The following is a 16,541-nucleotide window of genomic DNA, read 5'->3' on the forward strand; positions in this document are numbered from 1 at the left end:
GTAGATTTGGATGGAAAACACTCTAAAGTTTCTAAAACCGTTTGAATGGTGTCTGTGAGTATAACAGAACTCATATGGCAGGCCAAAACCTGAGAAGATTCCATACAGGAAGTGCCCTGTCTGACAATTTGTTGTCCTTCTGTTGCATCTCTATCAAAAATACAGCATCTGTGCTGTAACGTGACACTTTCTAAGGCTTCCATTGGCTCTTTAAAGCCGCCAGAAAGTGGAATGGGGTGTCTGCTGTCTCTGGGCAAAGTACAGCAGCTCTGTTTGTGAGTGGTCAGCCTGGGGACAGTGAGACTGAGATGCGCATTCACGAGACTTCTCCATTTTTTTCTTTCAGCCATTGAATGAATACAACGTTGCTCGGTTGGATATTATCGCTATTTTACGAGAAAAGTAGCATAAAAATCGATTTTAAACAGCGTTTGACATGCTTCTAAGTACGGTAATGGAATATTTTGAATTTTTTTGTCACGAAATGCACTCGCGCATCACCATTTGGATAGTTACCTGAACACATGAACAAACGGCGGTATTTGGATATAACTATGGATTATTTGGAACCAAAACAACATTTGTTGTTGAAGTAGAAGTCCTGGGAGTGCATTCTGACGAAGAACAGCAAAGGTAATACAATTTTTCTAATAGTAATTCTGAGTTTAGTGAGCCCCGAAGTTGGCGGGTGTCTGAATAGCTAGCCTGTGATGGCTGAGCTATGTACTCAGAATATTGCAAAATGTGCTTTCGCCGAAAAGCTATTTTAAAATCTGAAATAGCGATTGCATAAAGGAGTTCTGTATCTATAATTCTTAAAATAATTGTTATGTATTTTGTCAATGTTTATGATGAGTAATTTAGTAACCGCTAGCGGAACGTCTAGATGCAAGAGGTTAACGGCATCTGCCTGAAAACCTGCCGACAGTACACGAAAACCACTAGCAAACTTACCAAAACGACTCAGCTCTTTCCTGATTTGATCATCCGTAATAAACGGAGGCAAATTTGCAACAACCACTCTTGTCAAAGGGGTAGAGAGAGGTGAAACTGGCACCAACACATCCCTTACAAATATTCCGCTAGCAATTAGCCTGCCAACCAAATTTGCTCTTTTCATGAACACAACCACAGCTTTGTTCATTCTAGAAGCAGAATGTATAAATTCAGGTCCTACCTGTTGACCGACCGCGAGCAGAACCTCCTCCACCTTAACTCCATTCTCAGGAACACACCTGAATCCATGCCGTATCGACAGCGTCTCCTCCACCTTAACTCCATTCTCAGGAACACACCTGAATCCATGCCATATCGACAGCGTCTCCTCCACCTTAACTCCATTCTCAGGAACACACCTGAATCCATGCCGTATCGACAGCGTCTCCTCCACCTTAACTCCATTCTCAGGAACACACCTGAATCCATGCCGTATCGACAGCGTCTCCTCCACCTTAACTCCATTCTCAGGAACACACCTGAATCCACGCCGTATCGACAGCGTCTCCTCCACCTTAACTCCATTCTCAGGAACACACCTGAATCCATGCCGTATCGACAGCGTCTCCTCCGCGCTAGGCTGAGAAGCCATCACGCACACCACACCTTCCAAACCCCAGGAAACTTACTCTGTCCTCTTCCACCCTAACTTTGAAAAAACTGGGGATACCGCTAAAACAAATATTGCATTAACCCTCCACCATAGAAAAATTAAATTGAAAGAAAAGACCAAGAAAATAATCTAGAAAGTTAGTTAGGACAGAGCCCTCCACACCAAACACTCAAACTCCAAAAAACTCCCAGCATGCACTGCAAGACAGAGAGAGAGAAAGAAAGAGAAAAGAGAGAAAAAAGAGAGCGAGAGAGAGAAAGCAAAAGAGAGAGAGGAGAGAGAGATAGCAAAAGAGAGAGAGAGATAGCGAAAGAGAGAGAAATAGCGAAAGAGAGAGAGAGATAGCGAAAGAGAGAGAGTGTGAGAGATAGCGAAAGAGAGAGATAACAAAAGAGAGAGAGATAGCAAGAGAGAGAGATAGCAAAAGAGTGAGAGAGATAGTGAAAGAGAGAGAGAGAGAGCAAAAGAGAGAGATAGCAAAAGAGAGAGAAAGAGCGAGATAGCGAAAGAAAGAGAGAAAGAAATTGAGAGAGATCGAGAGAAAGAGAAAAAGAAAGAGAAAGAAAGAGAGGGAGAGATTAAAAGAGAAAGAGAGAGAAAGAAAAGAAAGAGCGTGAGAGAGAAAGAGAGAGAGAAAGCGAGAGAGAGAGAAAAGAGAGAGAACAAAGAGAGAACAAAGTGAGAAAGAGAGAGATAGCGAAAGAGAGTAGAGAGATAGCAAAAGAGAGAGAGAGACAACGAAAGAGAGAGGGAGCTATAGCGAGAGAGAGAGAGATAGCGAAAGAGAGAGAGAAATTGAGAAAGAGATCAAGAGAACAAGAGAGAAAGAGAGAGAGGGAGAGATTGAGAGAGTAAGAGAGAGAGAGAAAATGAGAAAGAAAAAGAAAAACAGAGTGTGAGAGACAAAGAGAGAGAGTGAGATAGAAAGCGAGAGAGAAAGAGAGAGAATGAAAGAGAGCGAGAAAGAACAATATGAATATGTCATTGAACCAATTGCACTCTGTGGCAGCAAGGTGTGGGGTCCACTTGCAAAACAAGATTTCATCAAATGGGACAAACACCCCATTGAAACCCTGCATGCAGAGTTCTGTAAGATTCTGCTACATCTTCAGAGGAAAACTACAAATAATGCATGCAGGGCAGAATTAGGCCAATATCCACTAATAATAAAAACTCAAAAAAGAGCAATTAAGTTTTGGAAACATCTAAAATACAGTGACCCCCTGTCACGCCCTGACCTTAGAGAGCCTTTTTTATTCTCTATTTTGTTAGGTCAGGGTGTGACTTAGGTGGGCATATCTATGTTTCTATTTCTTTGTTGGCCTAGCATGGTTCCCAATCAGAGGCAGCTGTTTATCGTTGTCTCTGATTGTGGATCATACTTAGGCAGCCCTTTTTCCCACCTGTGATTGTGGGATCTTGTTTGTGTGTAGTTGCTTTCTGCACTGCATGTAGCTTTACGTTCGTTTTCGTATTTTGTTGTTTTTCCCGGTGTCATTGTTAATAAAATAAAATGTACGCCTACCACGCTGCACCTTGGTCTCATTCCAACAATGGACGTAATACCCCCTCTCATATCATTACCAAGCCCTGCAATGCCAAGAGCTGAGCAAAGAAAAGAGTCCCCTCCTCCAGCTGGTACTGGGGCTGAGTTCACAAACCTGTTCTACTAGCACACTGAAGCCTCAGGACCAGAACATCCAATCAATCAGAATAAACCGAATTACAACACAGTCAAAACAAAACGATATTGCTTATTGGGAAACACAAGCACAAACACAAAGCAAAATGCAGTGCTAAACAAGAAAGGCATGCTCTCGGTCGTGCGCATGAAAAAGCTCTGTGACACTGTAGGGTCCAGTCATTCAGACTGGTCTTACTCCCTCATTTTTCAGAATACAAGCCTGAAACAATTTCTAAAGACTGTTGACGTCTAGTGGAAGGCATAGGAAGTGCAATTTGAGTCCTAAGTCAATGGATACTGTAGAGGCATTCAAAGGACTCCCTGTGGCTCAGTTGGTAGAGCATGGTGTTTGCAACGCCAGGGTTGTGGGTTTGATTCCCACGGGGGGCCAGTACAAAAAAAATGTAAAATGCATGAAATGTATGTAATTCACTACTGTAAGTCGCTCTGGATAAGAGCATCTGCTAAATGACTAAAAATGTAAAAATGTTTAAAGTAATTCAATAGAAAAATAAAAAAATTCCACTTCATGGATGGATTTCTCAGGTTGTCGCCTGCCATATCAGTTCTGTTATATTCACAGGCATTATTTTAACAGTTTTGGAAACTTTAGAGTGTTTTCTATCCAAATCTACCAATTATATGCATATCCTAGCTTCTGGGCCTGAGTAGCAGGCAGTTTACTTTGATCACGCTTTTCATCCGGAGGTGAAAATAGTTCAATTCTACAACCACCTAAAAGGAAGCGATTCCCAAACCTTCCATATCAAAACCAACACCTACAGAGAGATGAACCTGGAGAAGAGTCCCCTAAGCAAGCTGGTCCTGGGGCTCTGTTCACAAACACAAATACACCCCACCAAGCTCCAGGACAGCAACACAATTAGACCCAAACAAATCATGAGAAAACAAAAAGATAATTACTTGACACATTGGAAAGAATTAACAAAAAACAGAGTAAACTAGAATGCTATTTGGCCCTAAACAGAGAGTACACAGTGTCAGAATACCTGACCTCTGTGACTGACCCAAACTTAAAGAAAGCTTTGACTATGTACAGACTCAGTGAGCATAGCCTTGCTATTGAGAAAGGCCGCCGTAGGCAGACATGGCTCTCAAGAGAAGACCGGCTATGTGCACACTGCACACAAAATGAGGTGGAAACTGAGCTGCACTTCCTAACCTCCTGCCAAATGTATGACCATATTAGAGACACATATCCACAAAGAATTCGAAAACAAACCGATTTTGATTAACTCCCATATCTACTGAGTGAAATACCACAGTGTGCCATCACAGCAGCAAGATTTGTGACCTGTTGCCACGAGAAAAGGTCAACCAGTGAAGAACAAACACCACTATAAATACAACCCATATTTATGCTTATTTATTTCCTTTTTGTACTTTAACCATTTGCACATTGTTACAACACTGTATATACACATACTATGACATTTGTAATGTCTTTATTCTTTTGCAACTTCTGTGAGTGTAATGTTTACTGTTCGTTTTTATTGTTTATTTCACTTTTGTATATTATCTACTTCACTTGCTTTGAAAATGTTAACATATGTTTCCCCTTGCTAATAACCCCTTGAATTGAATTGAGAGAGAGAACAAAGACAGAGAGAAAAAGAGAGAGAGAGTGAAAGAGAGAGAACAAAGAGAGAGAGAACGAGAGAGAGCGATAGAAAGAAAGCGAAGGAGAGAGAGAGAAAGAGAGACAAAGAGAGAGAGAGAGAACAAAGAGAGAGAGAACAAAGAGAGCGAGAGAAAGAGAAATAAAGAGAGCGAGAGAACAACGAGAGAGAAAGAGAGAACGAAAGAGAGAGAGAACAAAGAGAGAGAGAGAACAGAGAGAGAAAGAGCGAGAGAACAAAGAGAGAGAGAGATTACCAAGCCCTGCAATGCCATTACCAAGCCCTGCAATGCCAAGAGCTGAGCAAAGAAAAGAGTCCCCTCATCCAGCTGGTCCTGGGGCTGAGCTCACAAACCTGTTCTAGTAACACACTGAAGCCTCAGGACCAGAACATCCAACCAATCAGAATAAACCAAATTACAACACAGTCAAAACAAAACTACATTGCTTATTGGGAAACACAAGCACAAGCACAAAGCAAAATGCAGTGCTATCTGGCCCTAAATTGACAGTACACCGTGGCTAAATATTTGACCATGGTTACTGATCAAAACCTTAGAAAAACCTTTACAAAGTACAGGCTCAGTGAGCACAGCCTTGCCATTGAGAAGGGTAGACACAGGAAAACCTGGCTCCCTGTCAAGGAAAGGCTGTGCAACCACTGCACAACAGCAGAACCTGAGACAGAGCTGCATTTCCTGACAAAATGTCAAAATATAAAACAATTAGAGAGTGTCATTTCCCCAAGTTTGAAACCCTTATTCAAGGTTTCAAAGACCTCTCTGAGAGTAGGCTACCCCGCCCTGTTGGGGGAGGACGCAGAGAGCTGTGGGTTGGCAGCGCACTACATTGCTGCCTGCCATAAGTTGAGTGACAGTGTCTGACAGACCAATCAACCTGCACATTTCCTCTACTGTATGCTTATTGTTATCGTTCAATGTATGGTTATTTTGACTCTTGGTTACTGTTGTTAATGTTGTCCCGTTGACAATTTTGATTCTTATTATTTTCATATTGTAAATATCCAAAGTAAGCTTTGGCAATATGTACATTGTTATGTCATGCCAATAAAGAAAATGGAATTGAATTGAGAGAGAGAGAAAACAAAGAGAGAGAGAGAAAGAGAGAGAGGGAGAGAGAGAGAGAACAAAGAGAGAGAGAGAGAACAAAGAGAGAGAGAGAGAAAGAGAAAGAGAGAGAAAGAGAGCGAGAGAAAAGAGAGAGAGAGAGAAAGAGAGAAAGAGAGCGGGAGAGTGAGAGAAAAAGAGAGAAAAGAGACAGTGAGAGAAAGAGAGAACAAAGAGAGATAGCAAAAGAGAGAGAGCGAAAGAGAGAGAAAGAGAAATAAAGAAAAAGAGAGAGAAAAGAGAGAGTGAGAGATCGAAAGAGAGAGAGAGAAAGAGAGAAAAAAGAGAGAAATAACAGAGAGAAAGCGAGAGATAGCGAAAGAGCGAGATAGATCGAAAGAGAGAGAGATCGAGAAAGGACAGAGATGGTGAAAGAGAGAGAAATAAAGAGAGAGAGAAAGAGAGAAACAAGAGAGAAAGAGAACAGAGAGTGAAAGAGAGAAAGAGAGAGATAAAGAGAGAGAGAAAGAGAGAAACAAGAGAGAAAGAGAACAGAGAGTGAAAGAGAGAAAGAGAGAGAGAGAAAGTGAGCAAGAAAGAGAGAGAGAGCGAAAGAGAGAACAAAGAGAGAGAGAGAGCGAGAGAGAGAAAGAGAGAGAACAAAGAGACAGAGAGAGACAATAACATCTGCATAGTAAATAGTAACTTACTTATTGTTAGTATTATTGTTATTACTATTATTGTTATTTATATTATTAATGTTGTTTATCATTCCAAATAGTAGTGGTATGGGTAGTAGGGTGATGGTAATGATAGCAGTTTAATGATGGTGGTGGTAGTAATAGTAGTGGTAATGATGATGGTAGTTGTAGTGCTGATGTAATGGTGAAGATGACTGTTATTTAGTTATAAGTTAGTTATAGTTTCATTTTCCATGTTTAGCTTTTTATATTTATTAAATTTCTACTATATTGTTGTTATTTTTGTATTTAATTTTGTATTATTTTTTACTACCATATTATATTATTATTTGTTATTGTTTATAATTTTATTACAATGTATATTGTATACATTGTTGCTTTGGCAATATTGACACAATGTTTTTCATGCCAATAAAGCAGCTTGAATTTGAATTTGAGAGAGAGAGAGAAAGACAGCGAGAGAAAGAGAGAACAAAAAAGAGAGAGAACAAAGAGAGAGAGAAAGATAGAAAGAGATTGAGAAAAAAGAGAACGAGAGAGAGAGAGAAAAATAGAAAAAGAGAGAGCGAGAGAAAGAGAGGTTAAAAAAAGAGAGAGAAAAGAGAGAGAGAGAAAAGAAAGAGAGAGGGAGAGAGAGAGCGAGAGAGAGAGAAAAGAAAGAGAGAGGGAGAGAGAGAGAAAAAAGAGAGAGAGAGAAAAAGTGAGAGAGAGAACCAATGCGGTAACCAGCACTCAAACCATAAAAAGAGATTATTTTTTACAAAGGGATGTCAGGTCGGTTGGACAGATCTGCCTTGTGGGTTTGTTGTGAAGCGTAAAGTCTGTTTCCATCCTTTACTATGAGCAGGGGGATGGGTGACTGCATGGGTAACTGTACTGTGTGTCCCTCTGTGACGTGGTACTGTAGAAAGGGTGGCTTTTGTCTGTGGGTCTCGGTTAGAGTGCACACAGTACGTGACATTACTTCAGGGTATAAGATGATGCACTTGATCAACTAATATGCAGTTACTACATGCAATCATTGTATTATATGATATGATTTGAAATATATTTAAAATAAAATATGTAATGTTTCATTAATATCAGGTGGGAATTGGATCATGTACTCCCAGCACAACATCAAATTATTTCAGAAAGGACAAAATAATTGATAGAAATGCCTAATTTCCTGGAATGTCATACACTCAGAGTGAGGGGACAGTACAGCCTGATAGCACATCTCTTCTGTTGTGAAATGCACAAAACATGAAAATGAGGCCCTCTTGTGGTAAAATAAGGAAATATATAACTACTTGAAACACTGAATTATGGCATTCTCCCAATGAAGCCTTTAAGACTACAACAGCACAGAATTTAAGCCTCACTCCTAACATTAATCTGAATGTGATCCTAACATTCTCCTGCTCTAGGTCGGCCTAAATGCACCTCTTGCCTACACTAGCTTCAATGTTGGTGCTTGGACATGCTTGGAGTCTTTTTAGTTTTAGGCTATATCACAAAAAAATAATGAGATGTAAAATGAACATCACATCGTCATATCATCTTGCCTCAGCGGAAGGTAAAAGACGGCTCTGACATCCATAGTATTACAAGGAAAGCCATTGTATTACTCTAAATCAGTGGACACCAACCATTTTATGAGTCAAGATGACTGTCAAAATGTAAGCGGAGCTCTACCGCTCAGATGATTATTTTACATGACTTAAAGCTGCAATATGTCACTTTTTGGGCGAACTGACCAAATTCACATAGAAATGTGCGCTATAGATCTGTAATTATCATTGAAAGCAAGTCTAAGAAGCGGTAGATATGTTCTATGTGCACTATTTCTATGCTTCCCATTCTTAAGTTGTTGTTTTTTTAATTTCAGGTTTGTACACCAGCTTCAAACAGCTGAAAATACAATATTTTTGGTTATTGAACATTTATTTCACAGCGGTTAAGATGGTACAATGATTGTCTTCACTATGTATTGCTTGTTTTGTCACATAAACTGAAATTAGGCAAACTAATAGAATTTTAGCAACTAAGAAATGGCGGAGCGATTTCTGCCTATTGCACCTTTAAGACATTATTGTGAGGTTTGAGAAGGGTGCAATTGTGGCCCACAATTTGGGGCGTGCCTGCAAGTGGGCATTCCTGCACGTCGGCATTCCTGACACTTCTATTGGTCCATTTTTAAGTTAGGACAGGTGGAAGGTGGGGGTGCTCCAATACAGTACTTGGCGTTATTGCACAATAACGCTGGATGCCAGCTGCCAATAAACCCCACATAAGGGGCAGGGACGACAATGGTAGCTAGGTGTACACCGGTAGACAGTGTCCTTCACCCCCACCTGTTGGGAACTGTTTTCCCGCAGTTCTGTTAACGACGGCGAGGGCAGGTGTTCGGGCAAGCAGGAGCGAAGGACAGGCAGGGGTGGGAGTGACACTGTGTGCTAGCTAACTAGCAAGATTGCTAGCACATAGTGTCGTTAACTATAAAACTAGCTAGTACACAGTGTCGTTAACTATAAAGCTAGTCAGTACACAGTTTCACTAACTATAAAACTAGCTAGTACACAGTGTCGTTAACTATAAAACTAGCTAGTACACAGTGTCGTTAACTATAAAACTAGCTAGTACACAGTGTCGTTAACTATAAAACTAGCTAGTACACAGTGTTGTTAACTATAAAACTAGCTAGTACACAGTGTCGTTAACTATAAAACTAGCTAGCACACAGTGTCGTTAACTATAAAGCTAGTTAGTACACAGTTTCACTAACTATAAAGCTAGCTAGTACACAGTGTTGCCCTAGCCTCCCGTCTGCTGTGCTAGCTGGAGGCCCCGAATTGCAGCTTGCACACTATTGGTTTGGTAAATCATTATGAAACCAGTTCCTCAAATAGTTTCTCACCACAAAATAAAGGAAGTTCCACTGATGAACACTCAATGAGTAAAAACAGCACACTATAGGCGTCCTCTTTATAGCAATATCAGACGTTTTATTCAACTTGAACATATGGCTTACGCCATCAACATGTTTTATGGTGGTTTAGTCTGGGTTCTTTCGTTTTGCACATACTGCAACAATTTACTTTATGCTAAGCAAATGTTTAATTGAAATGTTTTAGGACTTTACGAAGGACATGCAGTTTATGCTCTCATGATCCTGTGAGCTCTGTTATTCAATCCCAGCATCAATGAAATGGTGGTGGGAAGGATGGAAAGAAAGATGGGTCAGACAATCTTCTCTTTCTCACTATCACACCACCACATTTAAATATACTTCTGCTTTTCGCACTCTCCAAATGAGAACATGTGCTCTTAGCCTCTTACAGTAACTAGATGATTTTGACGTTGTGGCATTTTCAGACAGCTTGCAACAGCTCCGGGTTGGTTAAAGTTTCCAGTTTGAAACAAGCCTAATCTTTCTCTGGAAGTATGACCAATGCCTTCACACTACCATTGAAACCTTTATCACAAAATGCTATCACAAACCATGTAACCACAACTGAGCGCAATACTCATACAGTGCATTCGGAAGGTATTCAGACCCCTTCACTTTTTCCACAATTTGTTACGTTACAGCCTTATTCTAAAATGTATTTTTTTTATTTATTTCTCAACCAATCTACATGTAACCGATGTGAAATGGCTAGTTAGTTAGCGGTGGTGCGCGCTAATAGCATTTCAATCAGTGACGTCACTCGCTCTGAGACTTCAAGTAGGGTTTCCCCTTGCATTGCAAGGGCCGCGGCTTTTGTGGCGCGATGGGTAACGATGCTTCGGTTGGTTTCAGTTGTTGATGTGTGCAAGGGTCCCTGGTTCGAGCCCGGGTTGGGGCGAAGAGAGGGACAGAACCTACAGTGTTACATACACACAATACCCCATAATGACAAAGCGAAAACAGATTTTATAACATTCTGCAAGTGAATTAAAACATAAATAAATGAAATACCTTTATTTACGTAAGCATTCAGACCCTTTGCTATGAGACTTGAAATTGAGCTCAGGTGCATCCTGTTTCCATTGATCATCCTCAAGATGTTTCTACAACTTGATTGGAGTCCATCTGTGGTAAATTCAATTGATTGGACATGAGTTGGAAAGGCACACACCTGTTTAAATAAGGTCCCACAGTTGACAGTGCATGTCAAAGCAAAAACCAAGCCATGTGGTCAAAGGAATTGTCCGCAGAGCTCCGAGACAGGATTGTGTCGAGGCACAGATCTGGGAAAGGGTACCAAAAAATGTCTGCAGCATTGAAGGTCCCCAAGAACACAGTGGCCTCCATCATTCTTAAATGGAAGAAGTTTGGAACCACCAAGACTCTTCCTAGAGCTGGCCGCCCGGCCAAACTGAGCAATCGGGGGAGAAGAGCTTTGGTCAGGGAGGTGACCAAGAGCCCTATGGTCACTCTGACAGAGCTCCAGAATTCCTCTGTGGAGATGAGAGAACCTTCCAGAAGGTCAACCATCTCTGCAGCACTCCTCCAATCAGGCCTTTATGGTAGAGTGGCCAGACGGAAGCCACTCCTCAGTTAAAGGCACATGGCAGCCCGCTTGGAGTTTGCCAAAAGGCACCTAAAGGATTCTCAGACCATGAGAAACAAGATTCTCTAGTCTGATGAAACCAAGATTAAACTCTTTGGCCTGAATTCCAAGCATCACGTCTGGTGGAAACCAGGCACCACTCATCACCTGGCCAATACCATCCCTATGGTTAAGCATGGTGGTGGCAGCATCATGCTGTGGGGATGTTTGTCAGCGTCAGGGACTGCGAGACTAGTCAGAATCAAGGGAAATATGAACAGAGCAAAGTACAGTAAGATTTAGATCATTGATGAAAACCTGCTCCAGAGCACTTAGGACCTCAGGCAAAGGTTCACCTTCCAACAGGACAACGACCCCAAGCACACATCCAAGACAACACAGGAGTGGCTTTGGGACAAGTCTTCGGGACAAGCGACGCTCCCCATCCAACCTGACTGAATGCACCGTATATTTGCAGCTTAGTTTTCCCACAATGCATCATCAAACACATGTTTTGCCCTGTTTGCTCAGTTGGTTGCAGGATGATGCCAACAATGCCATAGAGTTGAGACTGCAATCGCTATCCAGTAGGTACTAGGTAGCACAGCACTACTGCAAGTTGCTCTGGAAAAGACAATCTCATCTGATTGCATCACACAGCCTACAGTATGGTCATTTAGTAGACAATTTAATGCTAAGCAGCTTGGACCGTTTTGTTGGTGGAAAAAGTACTCAATTGTCATACTTGAGTAAAAGTAAAGAAGTTAATACTACTTGACTAAAAGTCTTAAAGTATTTGGTTTTATGGATGGCACAATTATTCAAGATTTTTTTTACAGATAGTGGGTTTCTTTGTAGTTCTTTCAGAAGTGCATTTGATACTGTATATACAGCAGCATGTCCCACATTAACAGAGTTGACACTTCATTGAGAAATCGTCTGTCTGGTTGCGTGCACTGCATGGACTTCTCAGCCAGGTTTGTTATCAGTACTGAACGGATCACCCCCATGGGACTTCCAGTTTATGCCAGGTTAACCCCCAACATCAAGGGACACCCTGTTGTTAAGCCCCTCCATCGAGGGACACCCTGTTGTTAAGCCCCTCCATCGGGGGACACCCTGTTGTTAAGCCCCTCCATCGAGGGACACCCTGTTGTTAAGCCCCTCCATCGGGGGACACCCTGTTGTTAAGCCCCTCCATCGAGGGACACCCTGTTGTTAAGTTCCTCCATTCCTCCACACATCACAAACAGATCTGGGACCAGGTCCAAACCACTAAGCCAGTGTTTCCCAATCCTGGTCGCGGGGATCCAAATGGGTACACATTAGTTTTTGCCCTCTAGCACTAACACACCCGATTCAACTTATTCAACTAGTCTCATCATCAAGCCTTTGTTTATTTGAATCAGGTGTGTTAGTGGTTGTGCTAGGTGGTAAATCTGTACTCACCCCTTTGGGTCTCCAGGACCAGAACCAGGATTAGAAAACACTGTACTAAGACATTGAACAATCACTGTTAGATATGATCTGCCGATAAACACACTGCAACATCATGTACCATAACCCTCTGTATGGTTCACCTGAATGTCATGAAGTGCTGTAGTAAGCGGTTGTTAGGACAGCGTGTGACCTAAGAGCTCACCTCACTAAGCTGTACAATACCAGAGCTTAGGAAGTGGAGAAGCTGAGAACAGCATTTGACAACAACATGAGGTACATAATCAGAGAAGCTAGGACTGTGTTCTGGCAATGCAAGCTATCGCTAAAACCCCTGTCCCCATCACAACAGCAGTGATATGGGGACTTTCACAAGCAATTTCCACTGTTATGAGAGACAAACACCAGTTTAAGATAAACCACCAAATGTATTGTATTAAAACAAAGAGCACCAAGGAGAGGCAAAGCAACACAATTACACCTGTACAATTTCAGAAGCCTCCCTACTTCTTTACTTGACTCTATTCAACGTATTTGACATGGACAATGCACATGAATCAATACTCCTAAATGTGCCTCCCCAAAAAACATATTGTTTTCCTCTGCAGTGTATAACTGACTAGATCGAGAGTGGAGCACTGTGCGCTTCACAACAAAAAAACAACCTGGTAACCCCCGGCAACAAGGGGTCCTACCTGTACGATTTGAGAAAGCGTTTTCGCTTGGTGCCTCGGCCTGAGACCTGGTCAGGGGGCACAGGATTCCAAGGGCACAGTCCAGAGGTCCAGAACGTGTGGTCCAGGGGTTCCATGACAGACCTCAGGGAGAGGACTGGAAGCGACACTGCAGGGGGAGGCTGAGTGTGTGTCAGAATACAAGGCTGCTGAATGACTAATTCTGTTGCATTTCCTGGACAAGCTCGAAAAACGCCTAAAGCTCTCAAAAAAAAATTTCTTGCTCTCTCTCTCTTTCTCTCTGTCCCCCTCTCTCTACATCTCTCTCTCTGTCTTGCTCTCTCTAACCAGACTCTCCTTCTTTTGCCTGTGGTGCAAAGGCCCTAGTGCCCTACTTCCTTCATAAGCTCATTAGTGAATGAGCTCCCTGCAGGGCTTGCCTTGGCCTCACTGCCATGTAATGTGGTAGCAGGCAGCAGAGTATACAGCATTAAACTAGGCCTGGCTGTAATGTGGTAGCGGGCAGCAGAGTATACAGCATTAAACTAGGCCTGGCTGTAATGTGGTAGCGGGCAGCAGAGTATACAGCATTAAACTAGGCCTGGCTGTAATGTGGTAGCGGGCAGCAGAGTATACAGCATTAAACTAGGCCTGGCTGTAATGTGGTAGCGGGCAGCAGAGTATACAGCATTAAACTAGGCCTGGCTGTAATGTGGTAGCGGGCAGCAGAGTATACAGCATTAAACTAGGCCTGGCTGTAATGTGGTAGCGGGCAGCAGAGTATACAGCATTAAACTAGGCCTGGCTGTAATGTGGTAGCGGGCAGCAGAGTATACAGCATTAAACTAGGCCTGGCTGTAATGTGGTAGCGGGCAGCAGAGTATACAGCATTAAACTAGGCCTGGCTGTAATGTGGTAGCAGGCAGCAGAGTATACAGCATTAAACTAGGCCTGGCTGTAATGTGGTAGCAGGCAGCAGAGTATACAGCATTAAACTAGGCCTGGCTGTAATGTGGTAGCAGGCAGCAGAGTATACAGCATTAAACTAGGCCTGGCTGTAATGTGGTAGCAGGCAGCAGAGTATACAGCATTAAACTAGGCCTGGCTGTAATGTGGTAGCAGCAGAGTATACGAGAGATCACCATGATGTTACAATAGCGAGCAAGTTTAATTATGGGTGGCAAAAGTTGCGTCCTGTGCATGGTTGTGCTCAGTCTTTACAAATCAGTAATCGCATATTGTAGTTGACAGTACGGTAAGGAGCCGGCAAAATCAACTTTTCAATAACATGAACCATTGTAAATGGCACAGTGCTATTTCATGGTATAATCTCTAAATTATCCAGCAGATGACAGTAGTGAGCCACTACATTAATTACCTGCCTATGTGAGGTTAGTGTGCCACGTCCAAAACTGTTTGTTTGCAATAAACAACAAGTAATAATATGATACCCCGTGTGAAGGACATCACAGTCAAGCAATAATAAAGTATTTTAAACAGAGATTGTTATTTTCTGTGTATAACATTAACTCTCAAATTGCGATGATTACATGTCGACATGTAGGCTACGGTTTATGGCAGACACTTTCTGATAACCTCGAAGCCTAACCTCAACTCATCTATGGCAGGCTATAGAACCAGCATCAGCATCGGCTAAGGAACTATTTGTGTGCTGTTGTATCTTCCAAGCCAGTTTATGAATTGAAAATTAGTCTTTGCTTGCTAACATTATATGACTTACATCTGCATTCATCCATGCGTGCTGGCAAGATAACCAATGCAATGCCACCAGCTGAGGCAGGAATATCTAGCTAGCTAGCGCTCCCACTGGCAAACAAAATAGCAGAAAAACAACGAGACCATAACTGGAACTCAGCTAGCTTGGGGGCTACAGATGGGCTAGCTAACGTTAGCTAGCTAGGTAGTTGGAGGCTACAGATGGGCTAGCTAATGTTAGCTAGCTAGGTAGTTGGAGGCTACAGATGGGCTAGCTAATGTTAGCTAGCTAGGTAAGATGGGCTAGCTAATGTTAGCTAGCTAGGTAGTTGGAGGCTACAGATGGGCTAGCTAATGTTAGCTAGCTAGGTAGTTGGAGGCTACAGATGGGCTAGCTAACGTTAGCTAGCTAGGTAGTTGGAGCCCACAGATGGGCTAGCTAACGTTAGCTAGCTAGGTAGTTGGAGCCTACAGATGGGCTAGCTAACGTTAGCTAGCTAGGTAGTTGGAGGCTACAGATGGGCTAGCTAATGTTAGCTAGCTAGGTAGTTGGAGGCTACAGATGGGTTAGCTAACGTTAGCTAGCTAGGTAGTTGGAGCCCACAGATGGGCTAGCTAACGTTAGCTAGCTAGGTAGTTAGAGCCTACAGATGGGCTAGCTAACGTTAGCTAGCTAGGTAGTTGGAGGCTACAGATGGGTTAGCTAACGTTAGCTAGCTAGGTAGTCGGGGGCTACAGATGGGCTAGCTAACGTTAGCTTTGTAGCTAGTTAGCATAACCTCCATGAATGAAGCAAACTAACCATCTAGCTAAAACCTAGACAAATTGAGGCTTGTCAACAAGAGAGTAGTGTTGATAATTTATATAAATGTTGTATATGAATTATTCATTAGATAATCTAGCTAGTACGGTGGTGGTCTGCATATGGTTTTCAATGCATTTCTATGCGTTCTCTAGTCCAGCTATCAAATTGAATTAGTCACATGCGCCGAATACAACAGGTGTAGGTAGACCTTACAGTGAAATGTTTACTTACAGCCTCTAACCAACAATGCAGTTAAAAATACGGATAAGAATAAGAAATAAAAGTAACAAGTAATTAAAGAGCAGCAGTAAAATAACAATAGCAAGACTATATACAGGGGGGTACCGGTACAGAGTCAATGTGTGTGGGGGGGGGGGGGGGGGGGGGGGGGGGGGCACCGGTTAGTTGAGGTAATAGCTATATGTAGGTAGAGTTATTAAAGTGATTGATGCATAGATGATAACAACAGAGAGTAGCAACAGTGTAAATGAAGGGGGGTGGGGGGCAATGTAAATAGTCTGGGTAGCCTTTTGATTAGATGTTCAGGAGTCTTATGGCTTGGGGGTAGAAGCTGTTTAGAAGCCTCTTGGACCTAGACTTTCCGACGCTTGAAACCTGGAACTACCAGAAGGACTTTGTTTACAAACATTATGATTTGGTTTATACAATAGTAAACTAGGCATAACTGTAAT

At 42.3% G+C, this 16,541-nt stretch overlaps 1 pseudogene; it reads right to left on the reverse strand.

The window, feature by feature from the left end:
- The window catches only part of LOC115160068 (cAMP-specific 3',5'-cyclic phosphodiesterase 4D-like), a 359,418-nt pseudogene that overhangs the window by 68,069 nt on the left and 274,808 nt on the right, over positions 1-16,541 (reverse strand).

This window comes from Salmo trutta, chromosome 23, assembly GCF_901001165.1.
Source record: "Salmo trutta chromosome 23, fSalTru1.1, whole genome shotgun sequence".
Taxonomy (NCBI): Eukaryota; Metazoa; Chordata; class Actinopteri; order Salmoniformes; family Salmonidae; genus Salmo; species Salmo trutta.